This window comes from Anas platyrhynchos, chromosome 7, assembly GCF_047663525.1.
Source record: "Anas platyrhynchos isolate ZD024472 breed Pekin duck chromosome 7, IASCAAS_PekinDuck_T2T, whole genome shotgun sequence".
In the NCBI taxonomy this organism is placed as follows: Eukaryota; Metazoa; Chordata; class Aves; order Anseriformes; family Anatidae; genus Anas; species Anas platyrhynchos.
Genome location: NC_092593.1, coordinates 27,550,835 through 27,569,904, shown reverse-complemented (window position 1 = coordinate 27,569,904; position 19,070 = coordinate 27,550,835). Strand labels below are relative to the sequence as shown.

Sequence of the window (19,070 nt, the reverse complement as noted above, 5' to 3'; positions counted from 1 at the left end):
GTCGGCCGCGGATTGTTTGCTGAAGCGCTGTCGGAGGGGACGTGGTGTCCCCGCTTCCCACAGCACCAAACCCACTGACCCCAGGGGGATTTTTCACACCCTGGCCCCGATCCCCACATCTGGTGCCCCAGTGTCCCTGGTGCCAGTGGTGGCCGGCTGTCCCAGAGGGTTTCTTCTAGGCAAGAGTCCTACAGCACAGAGGAAGCCCTTTGCAAAACGTCAAAAAAACTGCAAAATGCCTCCCCGTGCGCAGTAGCTGCTAGGCAGTGAGCTTGTTTTTCTATTTAATTCGTTAATTGAAATTAAATTTGTATTACAGCATTTAACTTATTTGAAGACTCCTGGACACTGTAATTTAGACCTAATTTGTTGGCAGAAGAGCACACCTTTTGCATTTATTTTTCTTTTTGGCTCGCCGTCGTCTCTCCCATAATTGCTGGAACGGTTTCCTTCCACTGCCTAATTTTGTGTCGATGCCGCGGGCACCCTGCGATCCAGCGCTGCCACCCACAGCTGCCAAGCGCTGTGGGCCTGGGCAATGTGTTCAAACAGGAACGGGACAAGTCTCAAAACAGCCGAGGGGGATGGAGATGTGCTGGTGATGCCACACCAGTGGGCACCTCTTGGTTTGTGCAGGGGAAAGGGCCCGTGAAATAACTGGGGGGCAGGGGGGGCAGCTGGCACAGGTCTCTCCTGCAGCATCCCAGCATCTGCCAGGCTGCTCCTCTCTGCCCAGAGCACCCGGAGACATCCCAGGACTTTAAATATGAATTATTAGAGTATCAGGAAGGGGGATTTCCTGAGACCTTGGTGACTGCACATCAGGAGCCGATACTGAAATACCCATTGACCTGCCCGGGGGCAGTGCTAACCCCTGGCCGTGGGGGACACCCCGCTACCGCACGCCTGTGTGTAGGACCCTCCCGATTGACCCCAAGTCCAGCTTTCTGCGTGCAGGTTCCCATGGCAACCAGGCTGCAAAGATTAAATATTTAAAAATATGGAAGTGCTGCCGGCGCGCGAGGCTAATGCAAGTGTGGGCTGTGCTTGTGCCGAAGCCCTTGGGGCCGCGCTGTGCCCCATGTGTGCCCGTGTGCCATGCCGGGTGGGGACGCGTCTGCAGCAGGGGGTCGCAGGGCTTGCAGCCTCCCCTCCCCAGCCCTGCCAGACACTTCTCTTTCCCCAGGCTCTTTATTCCCCCTTTTTGCTTCCCATGTCATCCCGAGACACCAACGCAGCCCCAGCCGAGCAGGGAGGTGAGGATTGTCCCAGGCTGGGAGCAGGGGGCTCTGGCTCCAGGGGCTGCATCCAGCACTGCCAAACCCTCCAGAAACCTTGAACCAGAAAACCAGTAAGGAAATATTTGCAACGGTGCTTCTGCCAGCACCGATGTTCTACTCCGTGATCCCGCTGGGAAACACATGGCCTTTTCTCTCCCATCAAGCAGGGGTGCTACAGGGCAGGGATTAGGGATTAGAGGTTAGGGATTAGGGCAGGACACCACTCAGTGCCCGGGGGACAGGGCCACGTATCCTGGTTAGTGCTGCGGTGCCAGTGGCAACACCAAAGCAGGCATGTGCAGAGAGGTACAGATGGCCCCTCCAGAAAACAAAAGAAGTTTAATGGGACCAAAACTTCAGCTCCTCTCTCTGGAAAAGAGATATCTCATCTCTGAAATCACTGAGAAGTTACAAAAGTTGAGTTTTTAATGGCACCCACCACACCTATATCCACGTTTAACATTTCAGCCTTGTCCCTAAGGTAAGGAGAAGTGGTGCTCATTAGAACCTTTCTTCTAATTAGCTGCTGCAAACAGATTTTCTTTTATAAATGACTGAATGTAAAGTTATTTGTGTACCTAATTTCTTTTTTATGTTACATTTATTTTTAAGTGTAATTCACTAAGGCTTAACATTTGTAATTCTTGCAGGGGCATTACAACGAACGATGCACATTTATTACAACCCCTTAAATTGCCGCATTTTATTTCCATATGCTTTTAAATTGCTATTGAGCTTGTTTTGTGCTCTTCCCACCGTTAAAGCGTATTTTTTTATTGTACATAAATGGTAAATAATTGATACCTGCCATCTGGCGCTAATCATCCTGCCAGCCCCGTGTCTCCACCCTGTCCCTTTATTCCTTGCTACGTCTCCCCCATCAGCTCTTCCCCTTTCTTCCCCAGCCAGTTTTCTACAGCTCCCGGCTCCCCGGCGGCTTTCAAAGTGATGCCCCTGGGCACACTCGCCTCACCCCTGTGCCCAAGCACCCATCCCAGCCTGTCCCACCACACAGGGGCCAGGAGACCCCCCTGCAGGAGATGCTTGCCCCCAGGCACCACGGGGCTTTGCTGCGCAGCCCCTGTCTCGTTACTTTAAAATTGATGGTATCGTTGCCAGCATTTTCTACTGTGTTAGCAGCAGTGTGTAGAGATCTGCATGAGATATGAACACCGAACTGCAGAGCTGGCTTTCTTGCAGTGTAGACTGTGCTGGAGGAAAGCAGCCATACATTCTGGTATTTAATGGCAGCAAACCCCAAGTCTTGGTGGCTCCAGAGGGAAGCAGTAAAGCAGAAGCCCTGGTGACAAGATGATGTGACCACTGCCTGCTCTGCCAAGGAACAAAATGAAGTCCCTCTGACTCCCTAGGTTGCTGAAGGGTGGGCTATAAGGGTTACACACGCTAAAAAAAATAAAATGTAAAGTGTTCAGTTGCCATATTGACATAGGAAAACCCTGTGTTTGACTGGAGCTAAAGCGTGGCTTGGATGAGCAAAGCAACCTCTTGCTCTTAGCCTGAATTACATCTTCCCAGAAAACAAAACCAAAAAAAAATGCCAAACCCTCAGAGGCAAATTCTTGGGATGGAGAATTTCTGTCTAAATGGGTTAAAAGTTGAGCAATGCTGTGAGTGACCAAAAGCAAGATTTTATAATGGGAAATGCCAGGGAAAAACAGTAGCCAGAATTATTACCAGCCTAGCCCATAATAACAGCTTGTGCTGTGCAGAAATGTAACCAGCCATGCTGAGCTAATTGTTGGTAAAGCCCCAGAAGCTGCATTTAGCCCCGGCAGGACTCCATGCACGGGTGGGACAAGGCAGGCACCTCCTGCTCGGGGGAGCTGGATGTGGCCATGGGTGCAGGATGCTCCAGGGCCCCTCGGGGCACACAGGCGCTTTATTGAGCTTGGTGTAAGAGAGATGGTGCTTCAGCCCTCCCCTTCTTTCCCACATTTTCGTCAGTCTTGCTTCACCGGGGGACCAAACGGTGAGAAATTAAAGCAGGAGAGGAAGATCTCATGAAGTGTCCTCTCGCCGTGCGATGTGTTAGCTACGTCCAGTCCCGGCTTCCCACTGTCCCCGAGGCTCAGCAGCTTGCTCGCTGCGTGGTGCTGCCCAATCTCACCACCAAACAGAGGAGCATGGCAACATGAATCAGCCCAGAGCGTGCCCTGCTTCTCCCTGTGGGGTCCTGTCCAGGCACTTCTTCCTGGGCTGGTGCAGGCCTCTGAAGCACTTAGCTAAATGGCGGCTGCTTCTTCGGGGGAATTTCTTCAGAGAAAAAATCCTGTACCAGAGCCAGGCACCACCAACGTGTGATTGATAGCAAGTGGTGGGGTCTGCAGGCAGCAGCAGGGGGGGAGAAACGCTCTTTCACTCCCACACGTTTTTGGCACAAGCACTGGCAGCTCTTTCGAAGCTTTTCCTGAAAGCTGGCTGTCTTGCGGGATTAAAAAATAATGCTGCGTCAACAGATGTGCCTGCACTGAGCAGGTGAAGCAGCAGTGAGAGCTGCAAGGAGCTGGGGCAGAGCAGAAATTAAAAGCTGCTGCCACCCAGTCATCCCTGGGCACGTAGAAGGGAAGGGAAGGGCTGTTGCGAGCTCGCTCGGGGTCCTTTCCTCTGGGTTTTCCTGCCAGAGATGATTTCTTTTTCCTTTTCCCATTCTGGAGGTTAATTGGATAAAGAAGAGCTGAGAGCAGAAAAACACCCACTCCAAAACCAAGAGGGTTTCTGTGTTCTGGGCAGCCTTCCCCATCCCTGCTTGTCCTTGTCCCCATGCCTGCCCACTCACCCGCCCCTGCAGCCTCCACATCCCAGTGGGACACGGGAATTGGTGGCACCAGCACCAGCACCAAGCCCAGCCGCTCGGCCGGGGTGGCCTCTGCCCACCCTGCACTTCCCCGTGCTGCCGTGCCTGTGTCTGATGGGCTCGTTAGCGGTGACTGACATTTCGGGGGTTTTCAGGGCACTTCGGGGGAAGCGCAGAGAGTGGGAAGAGGAATATGTTGACAACTTTTTCACATAAGCCTTTCCAGCCCCCTCATTTTTCAGTCAGCTGTGGAACGAGTCCAAATATCTGGGATTTTAATGAAATTAAAAGCAGTCGGACCCAAAACCCTTTGAAAAATGCCAGAAAATCCTCAAACGGCCGTTTCCCTCCCATCCTGCCCCCTAACTACATGGGATGGGTAGCTGAGAGCACCCGGGGGTGGCATGGTGTGGCTGCCCCGTCCTCGCCCCCATCCCCATGCATGTGTGTGGGGTTTGGGGTGAGCATCTCCCTGTCCTCTGCAGCCAGCTGCCAGGTCCTGCGGGAAGGGCGTTGAGTCCAAAGGGACTCATGAAGACTTGCCACAGGGAAATAAAGCTCTTTGTATTAATAAATAGCTAAAAATGGTAAGCCACAGGGAACAATGTCAGGACAAAGGCCCAAGAGGAACTGTTCTCCTCTCCTCAGAGCCGTGAGGCCCAGACGCTCCCGCCCGCAGCACGTACCTGCCCCTGCGCTCCGGGCTCGTGTGGGCTTTAGGGCACGGGCAGACTGACAGCTAGCTCGCCTGGACCTGCACAAAGGACACCTCCAGCAACAGCTATTTATCTGTTTTAGCTTGATTGATCTGAGGAAAGCCGTTTATGTGAGGCATTTATGGAGGTGCAGCCGAAGGCAGTTGCGAGTCGCTGCTGGGTATGGGTACAGCAGCGCTCACATGTGCAACCTCCACCTCCACTCCTCAAAGTCTCTCGGCCTTTGCACTGGTTTAAGCGTCGCTGCTGGTGGCAGCTCCGGCATTATCTGATGCACGATGCGAACCGGTGCGCAGTAAATACCTAACGAGCACGCTGGATTTGCCTTGGAAACGGCAACCAAAATTACCTGCGTGGCTGGGAGTCATTCTTACATTGTCACTGCTGCGGCTGCTCACGCTGCGCAGAGCCGGCACGTCCCCGCTTCCGAGAGGCATTCTTATTTCATGCTAACGCTGCAAAGGTGCAATCCAGACACAGCTGGAGCTCTGCCTCGTACGAGATATTCAAATCTCAGCCTGCGAATACATACGGCCTGTATTTTCCCTGGGCGTCCTGCTTAGCCTTTAGGCTTCCTGGGCTTTGAATTGACTCTGCCTCGAGAGTGGGAGTTTTAAGAGAGAAATAGCAGGCTGAAAGCAAAAGAGCAGGCTGCGCCGGCTAACCATTTGATTTCAGGAGAATGTGGGGAGTACCGAGGGGAGAAGGCAAAGCCTCTGCTTTGTGAGCTGAGCAGCAGCAGCAGCACGCGCTTAACATGGATCCCGATACCTACCACCCTCAATTTAAGATTATTAATGTTCCTTAGCCTAAACGAGAATGGATGGGAGGATTTTCCCCCAGCACGGATTAGTCAGTCAGGAGAAAACCAAAATTCAGCAGAAATCCTCTTAGCCATTTCTATTGGGGTGAGATTTTCACATCTGAATCTCAGCTGCCAATTTGCATGGATAATCTCAGATTAGTTTTAGTCTGTGGTTTATTTTTTTGTTTTGCTGCTTTTCCCCCCTCCTAAGTAAATGCACTTTTGCAGTCACAAAGGCGAGGAACAGCTCTTTTGGAGAACGGCTGCGACATCTAAATAACAATGATAGCAAAGTCCATCTAAACATGAGCAGCTCGGCGCTTCTGCCCCCCCTCCATCACTATGCATTATTCATAACAGGACCAAATGTGTCCGCTCCCTGTGCAATTACCGGGAGAACATGCTCAAAGACATGTGCGAGTGCCTCGTAGTGAAACGAGCTGTGCAAGCACCGATTCTTTGCAAGGCACTGCTACAAAACCTGCAGGTTGGACCCTGAGGCTGAGCTGACTTGACCCCCCCAGCAGCTCTTGTTACGCATCCATCACTGTGCAAGAGCATGGTCGTTGCTTTGTGTGCATGTAATATATGGTTGTTTGGCACATGCTGGTGGAAAAATGTGGTTTGCATCGATTAGCCTTTCTCATAGAAATGCCTGGGGCTGAATGACAGGGCATCGGCAAGGTGTTTGAGACTCCGGTGTGTCACTCAAAGCCAGGTGTCACTAAGGTTTCCTGCACTGCCACCACAGCTGCCCTGTCCCGGTCCTCCCCAGCACAGGAGCCTTGAGGAAGATCATCTGCTCTTCTGATTGCCGCCTTCATCCTTCCTGATCCTTCCTTCCATGTAGGCTGCCCTAAACTGCAAGGATCCTTGGACTAAATCCGTTCTGCATTTATGTACATGCACACTGCTCGGACACAGACCCCACCGAGGGGGCAGCAGACAGGTTTATCATGATGCGGAGCATGAGGGCTTTTGTGAAGCTGATAAATGCAGATGCTGGAACTTCTCTGGGTGGTGGAGTGATGCTCGCAGGTCCCACCAAGAAAGGGACTGAAATGAGAAGGAACAACAAAGCCCTTGTCGTGCCTCCTGCGCTGGGCATTGGTGTGTTTTAGGCAGCTACTTGGATCAGGAAATGGCTCTGTACTTTGGTGAATGTTGGCAAAATATGCACCCTTGTTTTTTAAGCAACCCCACTTCCTGCGTTGCTTTGGGTGGCAAGGCATCTCTTCCAGTTATCCTTGGCTGGGAGGATTGACACTAGCAAAGATCTGGTGTGGTTTCTGTGCAGATCCTTAATGTAGACATGCTGCAGCACTGCAAAGGGAATTGACTTCAATGCAAATTAAGGAGGGCCTTAAGTGCTTTGTTGAACAGCAGCCGAGCTCTTTGGTAATGAACAACAGCGACAAAAGAAATAAAGAAACAAGACATGATAGTCTAATGTGGCTGCAGTAGGATAACTGTCGTGATGTGTGCCGGGGTGCAAGATGACACATGAATACCATCCATCGCTGCGCGTTGCTGCAGTCTTTCACCAGAGGCTAGCTGAAAAACCTTGGAAGACTTGGCAATTAAACACCTCTAATTGAAACAGAACAATGGCAGGTTTAAACACACGGGTTTAAAAGCACATTTTTTAAATCATACAGAAATGATGCCGTGTGTGCTACGCCTCAAGAGCGGATTGCGTAGAGGTGGAAGGAATCGTTTCTGCACAGCAGTGCGGCTGCACGTAGGGGCAGCAAACACGTGCTGCTTCAGTGGACACCATCGTGCTGGAAAGAGAGGGGGATGAAATTCTGCACTGGGAGATGCTGGAGGTGCTGGCAGCAGTGCTGGTGTCCCCTGTGACAGGCACCCAGCTCTGTGCTGGCCAGGAGCCGCTGGCAAATAGAGGATGTAATTTATTAATATACTTCCATAATTCCTTTCATTTATGAGAGCCCCAAGACACGCTGCAGCAGATAATCCTCCTGATCAGCTGAATCAAAGCTTTGCAAGCAAAGACTGCACACTGCGTCGGGAGCAGCGCAACACAAAATCAATGTGGTGGACGAGTGCTTGCTACATCAAGCGTCCGAGGGTGCTGCTGCTTCAGAGCCCTGGTCCTCGTCCAATTTCCAGGCAGGTGACAACCAAAGATCAGCTGTGTTGCTGGTTTTTGTTGCTAATTAACTGCTGGCCCTGGGCCGGATGACACTTGAGGTGTAAAAGAAGCAGCCCGAGCCCTGGGGAGACCCCACATAGCCACAGCCCTGTGGGGGTCCCACCAGCACCCTTGGTCTTCCCCTCTCACCCCATACGGCAGCAGTGATGCTCCGTGGTGGGGAAGAGTTTTGGGGTAAGAGGCTGCACCCACTGCCAAGGCTGCAGCCTCCTGACACAGGCTGTCAGATTGGAAACGTCCTGGTTGTGCTCTCAGCAAAAAAAAGGCCACTGGAGGACTTTTTTTTAACCTGCCAAGTAAAAGCCTTATAGCTAATATTAATAGGTTTTGTCTGATGAAAACATTGCTTTCATCAGGCAGGGAAGGGCTTCCACCTCTCCCCACATTAAACATTTGAGGAGATGTTTTAATTTTTTTAAGCTGTCATTGATTTTTTGGAAGCAAAACCGGACATGATCAAGCAGAAAAAATCCATTTCGTTGTAAACCAATTTTCATTTGGGAAAACATTTCACCAGCCAGTTCTCGGTTTGGCCTCCTAGTACACTCCCTGCACCACTCTTCCACGGGGCAGAGCCTTGCTGGAGACTGACAAACACACCAAATGAGTGAAGTTGCTTTAACAGAAACAGGAACTTTTATATTCCTTCCCAGACAGTGTCGTCCTGCTGCTTTCCTTTGTGCACCACCGCAGGTCGACCCGAAGCACTGCTGCAGCAGGGAGCTGTTGGTGGAAACCCACGTGCAGCCGGCCGGGGATCAGCAGCAGCAAGGAATGGGGAGCGATGCCCCGAGCCCCTTCCCTCCCCAACAGCTCCCCTTTTTTTTTAGCCAGCCCTATTTACGAGCCAGTCCAGGGCCGGCTCGGTCCTGCCACCAACCCAGCACCTCTGCCTGCATCCTTGGATGTGTTTTGCCATAGTCTCTGTTTTGTACCACCTCGAGGAAAACGGTGAAAAGGTGAGGAGCAATGAAACCGGCTCCCGCATTGTTCGCTTCCAAAGGAGATAGCGAAGCTGCTGCTCCAGTCCGCAGGGGCACCATCTGCCATGAGTCAGCAAGCACCCAGATTTACTGCCGATTGATTAAATTAGCATTTGTTACAAGCCAGGGACGGGAGGAAGGGGGGAGAAATCCTCTTCATGGCTCTTGAATTATTTATGCCCTGGAAGCCTCTGCTCCGTGCTCGGGGCAGGCACAGGCTGCAAGGTCCCCCGCATGGGGACAGGCTGGGACCTCGCGGTGCCCCGTGTCCCCTGACTGAGTTCAGCCTTCGGGGTGGCTCGGTGGCTGTGGGTCCATCACATCCCATGGGAGCTGTGCCACTCCAGAGGGCATTTTGCTCCAATTATTTTGGCAACAGGCTCTGCTTTCCCCAGCATGGCCCGATGGATGGAAGGGAAGCGCCGCTGTAGTTTTAATGCCCTGCACCCACCAGGCCTTTAGTTAATTGCGCGAGAGCGACTGCAGGTTCCTGCAATGAGGGGAAGGCAATGCTGGCTTTGCTCTGCTCTGCTGGCAGGAAGCCAGGCGTGGGGAAAACAAAGCCGAATTCCCACCAATTTGATGTGAGATTTTTTTTCCTAGGCACCGATGATTAATCTGGATGGAATCGGCCGGGTGCCCTGAGATTTCGGAGCAGCCAGCCTCTGCGTGCAGCGCCTGAGACACGAGGCACCGAACCCAGGATGCGGTGGGTCCTCCTACAGGGGCTGCTGGGCTTGGCTTCTGCGTGGCAGAGAGGACAAGAAAAGGTGGCGATGTCGAGAAACGTGCCGTGAGGGCAAGCTGCTGAGCGGGCGGGATGCGCTGCACGAGAAAATCTATGCAAATCTGGGTGCACAAACTGCCACGGGAGCAAGGAGCGGACCGCAGGTCTTTTGTTCTCATTGCTTGTGCCTGATTTAAGAGCAAGCCAGACCTGACACAAGACAATAGCGCTGACCACAATGTCCATTTATTTGCAGAGTTGGCAGCTGGCCTGAGTAAGAAATAAGGAAACGCTTCCCTTTTTCTTCTATAGACCAGTATCCTACACGAAAACACCATCAGGATGCATTTCCTTTTTGCTGGCTGACCATGTGCGTGTCCCACAGCCCCTCACAGGGGTGAGAAGAGAGCAGAGCGCTGCTGTTCCGGGGCAGGAGACGGCCAGCAGGCCTGTCCCAGAGAACAAATTTAGGTATTTAAACTCCTTGTTACAGCCAGCCATCAGATATTCACAGCAAGAGATAAACGAGGAGAGGAGGGGCAATCTGACTGCACGAGGGCTGAAAAGGGAAATAACTTTTTACAGCCAGCCAATTAAGTTATAAATCTGGTTGCATACAGGATTTATTTAATTTGCTCTCTGGAAGTAAGCGAGGGGGAGGCTGCGGCTGCGAGCGAGGCAGGGAGGCGTGCAGCTGGCCGGGCTCTGGGAAGCAGCACCGGCAGCCCATGGGAGCAGAGCCCGGTGCTACAGGCACCTGGGGAGCCGATGGGGCACATGGGGTGACCACAGCAGTCCCTCTGGCCTCAGGTTTGCAATGGAATGGCTTCAGATTTTGCAGGGAAAATGCAAATTTCATGTCCTTGGGGCATATGAAAACATTGGCCTGGCCGAGGCAAAATCCTGGTGCAGAAGGAGGCTCTGTAAGAGCCAAGCCTGGCTGCCTGCAGGGCAGCTCCTGCCCAGGGCTGTGTGGCGATAGGGCACAGGAGCAGACTGTGCAGCTTCCAGCTGCTGCCAGCGGCTCTGGGCACCAGCAGACATGAGGATGGTTCCCCTGTGTCACCCCTGGTGCCCCTCGTCATCCCTTCATGTCAAGGACATGGCTTTTTCCCTGCAAAGGTCACGACGCATCTCCTCGATGCGGTACATCCGCAATGACGAACGGGTGCCCGGAGCCCTTTCCCAGACTGTCCATCCAAATTCCAGGATAACACCATATTGTCAAGCTCCTGCTTTTCGGAGTCGCGAGCTGGAGGCATGCCAAGGTGAGCGCAGCTGCTGATGAAGTTTCCAGTCATATTCTATTTTAATGTTGAGATCCTCCATTTGTTCGGTTCCTAAAGGTGACCCACAAAGGAAAGTAAAATTTGGGGTCATGCCCAGTGTTCACTTCCCTGTGCTGAATAAAAAGACCTGGAAGTACGTATATTGATAAAGCTACTTTTGTGCATTATAAATTTGGATCCTTGCTTAACTCAAGACCTTAGGGTGGCAAAACAACTCATAAATGGTTCAGTTACAAAAATAATAACCATGAGCTGAGTGGCAGAGAGGTGACCAGAGCAGGCTGTTTACTATCTGGTGCTCCTCTTTGTTTTGCTATTAACATCCACGTAACTTCCACGACCAAGTGACATTTTGGATAAAAAGCCTTTGTGAAAGTACCAGCGTCCCTCCCCCTGCACAGCCTTCACTTCCCTGATACGTTTTCCATGGCCTCACCCTCCATCTGCTTCAGCAAAACACACTGACTATCACTTCCACGAGCTAAAACAGCAAACGGGAAAAGCCTTTAATATTTTCTTGCTATGTCCCCACCCTTTCCAGCCCTTGCTGCTGGCCCTCAAGCACTTGCATCTGTGTTGGCCGTGATGGGAGCCCCACTGTACAGGGAGGATGAAAGCAGGGCAGGGGCTGAGGATGCCACTTTGATCCCGCTGGTGCTGAGGCACACCACAAGATCCTGTGATGAAGCCTTTCCTAGTCCTTTGCTGCCTAATTCATGCCAAATCCCATCTCTGCTTCTTAAATACAGAACATATACAGCAGTCAGGTGCTGCTCAGGGAGAAGGAGAAAAGAGCGAAGGGCCTGGTTGGTGAGCATCAGAGAGGGCAGGAGGTGCAGTTACTGCAGGTTTGCTGAACCCACATCTCAAGGCATAGAGGTCCTGGGAAGGCAGAGGGAGGGCAACACGTACAATAATAGGTGCTGGGGCAAACATGGATGCTCCAGACCTTTGTTTGCATTTTGTTGTCTCCCAGCTCCTTCCCTCTCACCCTCTGCCATCCTAGGGCTGCTCTCTGAACCCACCGAAGGTGCTTTGGTCTTAACACTAATTTTAGCAAAGGTTCTTCCTTACACTGGGGATTTCGCTAGCGTCCCTGTCAAAGCTGCCTTTGAAAGCTTTGCCACTCATGCTCACTAATAATTTATTGCTCGGCTTCCTACTGCTCTTCTGGCTCCACCAGTCTCCCTCCTGGTTCACTCATCTTCTTCCTCACGAAGGTTTGGGAGCAGGAATCAGTTAACACTTGATTTCTTCCCCTGAAGGCCGTATCTGGGACGCATCAGGGGATCAGAAGGAGCCCAAGTCCCAGAGCCAGGCGCAGCCCTCCCAGATGTCTCACTTGGCTGCCTTTGTGCCTCAGGACACCCGGCCCCTCTCCCCGCATCCACCCCCAGGGGCTGCTTTCCCTGCTGATAATCCATTATCTGCATTTAATGCCTCGCTGACGTCCTTCTCTTTGTCTGGTGGCGAAACCCTGACCAGATGTGAGGCTTCTTCTCTTACTAATGGCAAATCCTTTTGCAATAGCTGGTTGGAAAATGAGGAAACTGTTTTCATGAAGTGAAAATTGAAACACTGGAGACATTTTCCTTCTGCAGGCCTCACAAAGGAGCAGTTTTTGTTTGACGTTATTTCTACTTTTCTACTTTTTTTTTTTTTCCCAGAAAAAAAATCTGTAGAACCATGGCTGAGAAGATGGGTTTGTATTGTCAGTGCTCTCGCTGCTAAACACCTCCCCTGCTGGCCTGGTGTAGCTCCTATTTCTCTCAAGTTACATTTTGCCTCTGAAAAAAAAAACAAAAAAACAAAAAAAACAAGCAATGGAAGGTGTCCTACCTGGACAGCACGGGTCTGCAGGATGCCCCAGGCCTTTCCTAGGCAGCCTGGGGACCAGGACAAAAACCTGCCCTGGGGAAGGAGAGGACAGGTAATGCAACGAGCCCCTGCCCTGCTGAGGTGCTGCTGGGGGCTTTGGTCTGGCAGTTGTGCCTTGTGTGCTGGGACCTACCTACATCACCTTTCTTGAGGAGACAGGTGGTAAAAAGAGATCCTGAGCCACAGGAGCACTGCCAGCAAGGCTGGGAAAGAGCTGTCCTCCTCACCAAATGCTTGCTCCCGTCACTGCAGATGTGCCTATCTATGTTTTTCCTTCAGAAGCAAGCAATCATTTCTGCAGCTAGTCAGAAAGTCTGAAAAATGCCAGCCTGAAACGTGTCATCTCCTGTTCGATGAACTGTCACTGAACCCGGAAAAAAAGAAAAAAAGATCTGCAAGGACATGCCCAGATTCCTGGTGGGCCTGCCCAGAGCCAGGGTTGGAGGAGCCTCCCAGATTTATTCACAACGTTCTTCCAGTTCAGGGGAAATGCAGATAGTTTTTAAGTTTCAGACTAATTCAGGAGGATTTTTTGTTTTTTGTTTCTGGGTACAGTGACATACCCTGTGAACTGGAAAGCCTGTGCACTGGTTTGTGTTAGGGCCGTAGAAGTTCTTGTGTCCTGTCACTTGGGATAAAGAAGTTGATAAACTTATCCGATACCCAAAATATTCCAAACAATGGACAGAAAATGCCAAACGCAGACACACGAGGCAGTGTGAGCAGAAGCCAAACTGTGTTGCCTGAGGCATTTAATGGGAGTTGGTACAGCAAACACTTTGCCAGTTATTTCTCCTTGCTGCCTGTTAGCACAGCAATGCCTGCCATACTGCGATCAAGCAACCTGGGGCCTGCAGCAAGTTTCCTTTGCTGCCATCCACGCAGTTGTTTCTCTTGCAATTCCTGTATCTTCACCACGACATTTTGTGTTTTCCAGTCCAACAACACAAAGCACCTCAGCTGCATCAGTGGGATGCTCATCACAGCCTCTGGTGGCACCGGGATCCCATCCTCAGCTGCTGGACGAGGCAGGGCACAAGGTGTGGGCAGCTGCCCTTTTCAGCAGCCTGCCACTCGCTGCCTCACTCAGCACATGCCCTTCCCTCTGCTGTGCACAATGCAAGGGGTTTCTTGTTCCGGGGAGAAACCTTGTTATTTCCATAGAGAAAAAGCCCAGGGGACCACGCTGTGTGCTCCGGGAAGGTGCCCTCTGCTCCTGCCTTCAGCACCCACTTCAGAGTGGCCCTGCAAAAAGCCCCAGGTGCTGAGGGCTGAAATCCTTTCCATGTCTGAAGCTGAGCCCAGCAATGGGATGGGGGTGTCTGACTGTGCCTGGCCTCTCCCCACCAGCAGGGCTTCATTTATTCATGGGCTGGAACCCACCAGGTGAGCAGGGGATGGATCCAGCACGGCTGGCCAGCCACGGGGAAGGACAGCATCGTCACCACGCCGGGGGAAACGCTCAGCCCACTTATCCTTCCACACACACCTACAATTTTCCCTTTCAATCTCGCTCCAATCCAGCTGCTCCCACATGAGTTACTAATATAGGGCACGCAACGGGGCTTCTCCCCGCCCGGCCTATCCTCATCTATTTGACTAATTAGCTCGGTTTCGCTGGGGGGGGATGCGGGAAGATGGGATGAAAGGGGAGGGGGGGGATCCTGTCCGAAATCCGCCTTTCTGTTCCCTAACTCCAGGCTGGTCCCAGCTCTAATGCAGTACCCAATGCTCTGCAAAAATGAGGGGCACGCTGGCCCCTTCCCTCCCGCCCTGCCAAAACACCTGCCCACGGCAGCAGCAGGTGTTTGAGCAATATTGCCCCTGCCCTGTGGAAATCATAGTTCCCAGCCGGCCGGCGAGGCACAGCAGAGCAAACAGCAGAGGTTTCAGATTTGTTTTCCTCCCACCCCCTCCTGCAGCCTGTCCCTGGAGCACGTCAGACAAGGGGTTTGGGGGAACATCATCCCCTGGGGGCACCCCCCAGCACCAAAAATATCCACAGCCGGACCTGTGCCACGTGAGCAGCTTTATGAGTCCTTCGGCGGGGAACGAGTGGTTAATTACCATGTGCCACTGCTGTTAACCTCTGCAAATAAGTCTAATTATCGCAGATTAATGAACAGAGCACAGGCACATCCGACAAGCCGTCGCTGAGGGTCTTGCACGGCCACATTTCATTATCTGGCTGCGCACTGCCACCCCCACGCTGTGCTCGAGCCAGTCCCTGCAAAATTCGGCCTGGCTGCCCCCAGGCTGCTGCACCCATGGAGGAGCCCCCGGCCTTAGCAGTGCACGGTGCTGCTGCCAGCAGTGCTGCTTTGTGCTGTCCCTTGCTGAGAAATGGGAGGAATTCAGCACGATCAAGTTTTGAATAACAGGTTTGTATTTCCTTCCTTTCGGCGCGGGTTATCCATCTCCTCTTCTGGATCTAATGGAAAGGGAGATGCCACTTCAGCCTGGAGCCATCCGGCCACACCAAGCAACCGGATTCAATATGTGTGATTGCAAATACCTGGCTGAAAAATGGGATACACACAGACAAAAGCAGAGGGATGCCAGCACTTCAGCAGCACTGCCAAGGCAGAAGGGGAACTCCTTTTTGCAGGCTGAAGACCTAGATGGGTGCAGGCATGGTCCTACAAGGACACTCACATCAAGGCCATCTCCTCCCACAGTTTTATCAGGAGCCCTCTGATATTTGGGTTGTGCTTTCCCTAGAGACCCTGGCTCCTGCAGGCCAAGAATCATCTGAGAGTCTCCCATTTCCTCTGGGAAAGAAAAAACAAAAAGCTAAAGCATGAAGTTAACTCTCGTGGTTGCTGGTAAAAGCTCAAGTGAGTCTCACAGGCTAAGAAAGCAGACAAAGGAAAAGGAGAACACACTTCCTGGTATTTAAAAGCAAACACAAAAAAACACAATCTTAAGAGAGCCCCGTGACGAGGAAGGCTGGAGTCCTGACACTCATATGCTGGGGGCCAGTGCAGCAGCGCCCCAGCATTGCTTGATAGAGCAGAGCTGCAGGATCGGGCCCAAAGAGGTAGAAACATCAGCTGCTGGGGGTGGTATGGGATGTAGTCTCCAAGAGAGCAGCATTAATAAACTACAAGATTTTACAACCATGTCAGGAAAGCTTACGCTTCCAGGATCAAAATAAATAATGAAACAGGGTAGTTTTTTTGGACTATTCTGGCTTATTTTCAGCAGTTGCTGAAGGGTTGAAGCTTTGTTATGGTTGCTTACCCAGCAATCAAAAAAGTATCCTTTCAGATTTGAACCAATTATCCCACACTCACCTCGACAAGCACCACCACCACGTGAGACTGCTGTACCAAGGCTCCTGTGCCAGCAAATCGATGGAGCCTCTTCTTGTTACCCAGCCTGAATTAAAAAACTTTCTACCCCGTATCCCATGCTCTGAAGTCAGGAGGGATTTGCCTGCAGAGAAAGGAAATCTGTGCCTGGGGACGCGCTGCCATTGCAACTGGTGCCTTATGGCCCTGCAGAATTGCTCCGGCAGCCTCAGCTGTGCTGGATTGAATGCTTCCCATCAGCTCCCTCGTGGAGATTTCGCTGCTGAACAGCACAAAAACGTCCCCGGCCGCGCTTTGCGCTCCGACACGCTGCCGCATGGAAGAAACCGGCAGATGCAGAGGAAGCTGAATGGGCAAATGAATGTTAAAATAATTGGAGCCACCATTTCCGACTTGATGAATATGTTGCTCAAATTACAGTTCTGCCTTGCAAACAAAACAAAACAAAAACCCCAATGAATGTGACATTAATTTAATAATAGCGAAAGTTGTAAATAATGTAACACTCATGTAAACGGTTGCTCATGCAAGATCTCTTGAGAGGAGCGTAAGGGACGCTGTAGTTTTGGGGATGGGATGACACATGTTCTGCAAAATGCGGTGTTTTATTCTTCGTCCCCCAGGAGCTGAGCAGAGGCGCCGATGGCAGTCCCCAGCCCTGCCCCGAGCCCTGGGGACCCACCTCGTGCCGCAGCACCACCAGGCGAGGGGTCACATCGGGGTGGGGGGGAGCTTTGCTGCACCTATCCTATGAATAAACAGGGCATGCCTTTCCTCCTGCTGAGATCAGCGCGACCATTCCCAGAAGCCTTGTGTACAAAGCCCTCAATCCCCCATTTCTCTCCTCCTCTTCCACGCTGCACACAATTAAGGTAAAACCCTGCGACTTTGTGTTTCCCAATATAGCAAGCATGCTTTACTTGTCTAATATACAACACACTTAATGCACCAAATGCTGTTTCCAATTCACAACAATTACGGCGGAATTGCCTTGCTCTATTTACTTAAGGAAGTGATCTGTTGGCTTACAGAACACTCTGCCCCATGCATTGACGAACCTGCATGCGGAGCAATTTACTGCCAGGAAGCCCCCTTCCTTCTGCACACAGCTGTGGGACAGTGGGGAAGACCAGCACTCAGACGAGCCATCCAAGCCTCTCGGTGACAGCCACTACAGGCACAGGACGATGCTACAGACAGCAGCAAAGCCCGTGGTGGCTGCAGCCTCCCCTAGGTCATATCCTGCGTGGGCAAGCTCCTCTCTGGGGTCTGACCTTCCCCTTCCTTTTCCTTTCCCTTTTTTCAGCTGTGCTGCAGGTTAAAGGCCATTTGTTTGGAAAGCTGCACGTCTTTCCGGGGCCATCTCCCACCTCATGGGCATCCCCCACATCCCCCCTCCCTCTGCTTTGACATCTATTCAAACACTTCTCCCCTCCTTCACCCTCCACCATGAGGTGGAATTAAATTCACGGAAAAACACGAAATGCCATCCAGGGCTAAGCTCATAATTGCCATCAAACACAGAAAAACAGAACAGAGACATTCGATCCGATTCTTTGTCCCTTCCATTTTTTTTTTTAAAGTTGCCCTTTTTTTTTTCCTTTCTTCCTTTTTTTTTTTTTTCTTTCTTTTTAAACGCCTCTAACAGCCTATTACCAGCATCTACAACTTCCTTTCACCAAGGACCTCTGGGTTTTTCCCTGCCTGCTTCCTCTGCTTTATTTATTGACATATTCAATAATTCAGAGAAATCTTATTTTAAATGCACAGGGCAGAACTCGCCCCCAGGTTTAAAAAACAAATCCTGTCACGTTTGGCAAACAGCTACACACAGAAGGCAGACATCAAACATCTACACCCAAATATGCAAATTCAAAGAATCAATAGATACGGCATATTCTTTATGTTCATTTTTCATCGGGAAATAAAGGCTGGCGCACAACATCAGCATAACACTGCTGAATCGATGTCCTTGCGGTAAGGAGTATCCTACAAAGCGTGCCCCGTGAATAAGCTTTCCTCCCTCGGCGAAGGTCAGCCTGCTGCCACGGGGACTGCTCCTACGCAACCAAAAATGCTCCACGGAGAACTGATCAGCAGGACTGGGCTCTAACCTAATGTGACTTCCTCCTCCTCCTCCTCCCAGGCATCATTTCCGTGCTGGCTGAGGAAAGCCCTGAGGCACAGGGCGCTGAGCACAACTCCCAGCCCACCAAAGCGTGCCCTGCACCAAGACCTTGCTGGGCTGGGGAACACGGGGCCAAATCCTGCGGATGGACGCCTGGCACTCACTCGCCCTCCGATCCATATTGATCCTCTGCAGTAAATTTTTCTGCTCCTCTATGCTATTTGGAAGGTTACCGCTCCCTTTTTGCCGCCTGGAGTGTATTTATTTTTCACCTCTCCCGTGCCCAGCACATCACACAGCCTCACAGTTGACCAGCTCCCTCCAGCCATCACCTGCCATGTAATTGCCATGCTTTGTTTATAGATAATCGAGAAAGAAATGTAAACGCGCCGAGATGATTAAGATATACACAGCTGGTGTCACCAGAAACCGGGAAAAATGAGTATCAAGGATGTATGAGAGTAGCCTGTGCTGCTTCACAGTGACTCATCTAGGAGCGTTACCCTCCGCACGATGCCAAAGGCAAAGAGGCTGCGTTGCAAAACCGCTGGTTTGTGCCTCTGGGATTTTTTCATACATTATCATTTTCATCTCACTGCTGTCAGTTCTACAATAAATGTGTACATCAATACAGTAGTGGCAAGCAGGAGTCTGTTTTGAAGAGACGTTGGCATTGTCTTATAAATGTCAGCAGCTGAACAGCACAGGGCTCCGTCACCTGCTACCGCTTCTAGCGCTTCCCTTTTATTAAAAATACATATTGACAATAAAAGCTCCGGCTACAAAAAAGCCCCTCCCCTCAGCAGAAAGACCTTGCTTGGCTCATCTTGGAAAATCTTTAAAACGTGCCCTGAGAAGTGACCTTACACATCTCCCCACCTCCTGTGTGCACCACTGAAGTACGCTTTTAAAACCCGGCTGTAAAAAGGGAGGCTCTTGCAACCATTTGGATAGCAGGG

General features: G+C 51.4%; 1 long non-coding RNA gene across 3 annotated transcripts in view; it reads right to left on the bottom strand.

Annotated features, from left to right (window-relative positions):
- LOC140002953 (uncharacterized) overlaps positions 1 to 19,070 on the bottom strand; it is a 35,784-nt gene that overhangs the window by 7,007 nt on the left and 9,707 nt on the right. Inside the window, exon 3 of one of the 3 annotated variants that reach the window (XR_011810711.1) lies at positions 6,427 to 10,842. The exons of 1 other annotated variant lie outside the window; for it this stretch is intronic. This is a non-coding gene — a long non-coding RNA (uncharacterized lncRNA). Of the gene's footprint in view, positions 1 to 6,426; positions 10,843 to 11,657; positions 12,579 to 19,070 lie in introns of those variants that run through there. One more of the 3 variants, XR_011810713.1, reaches the window with a different exon arrangement.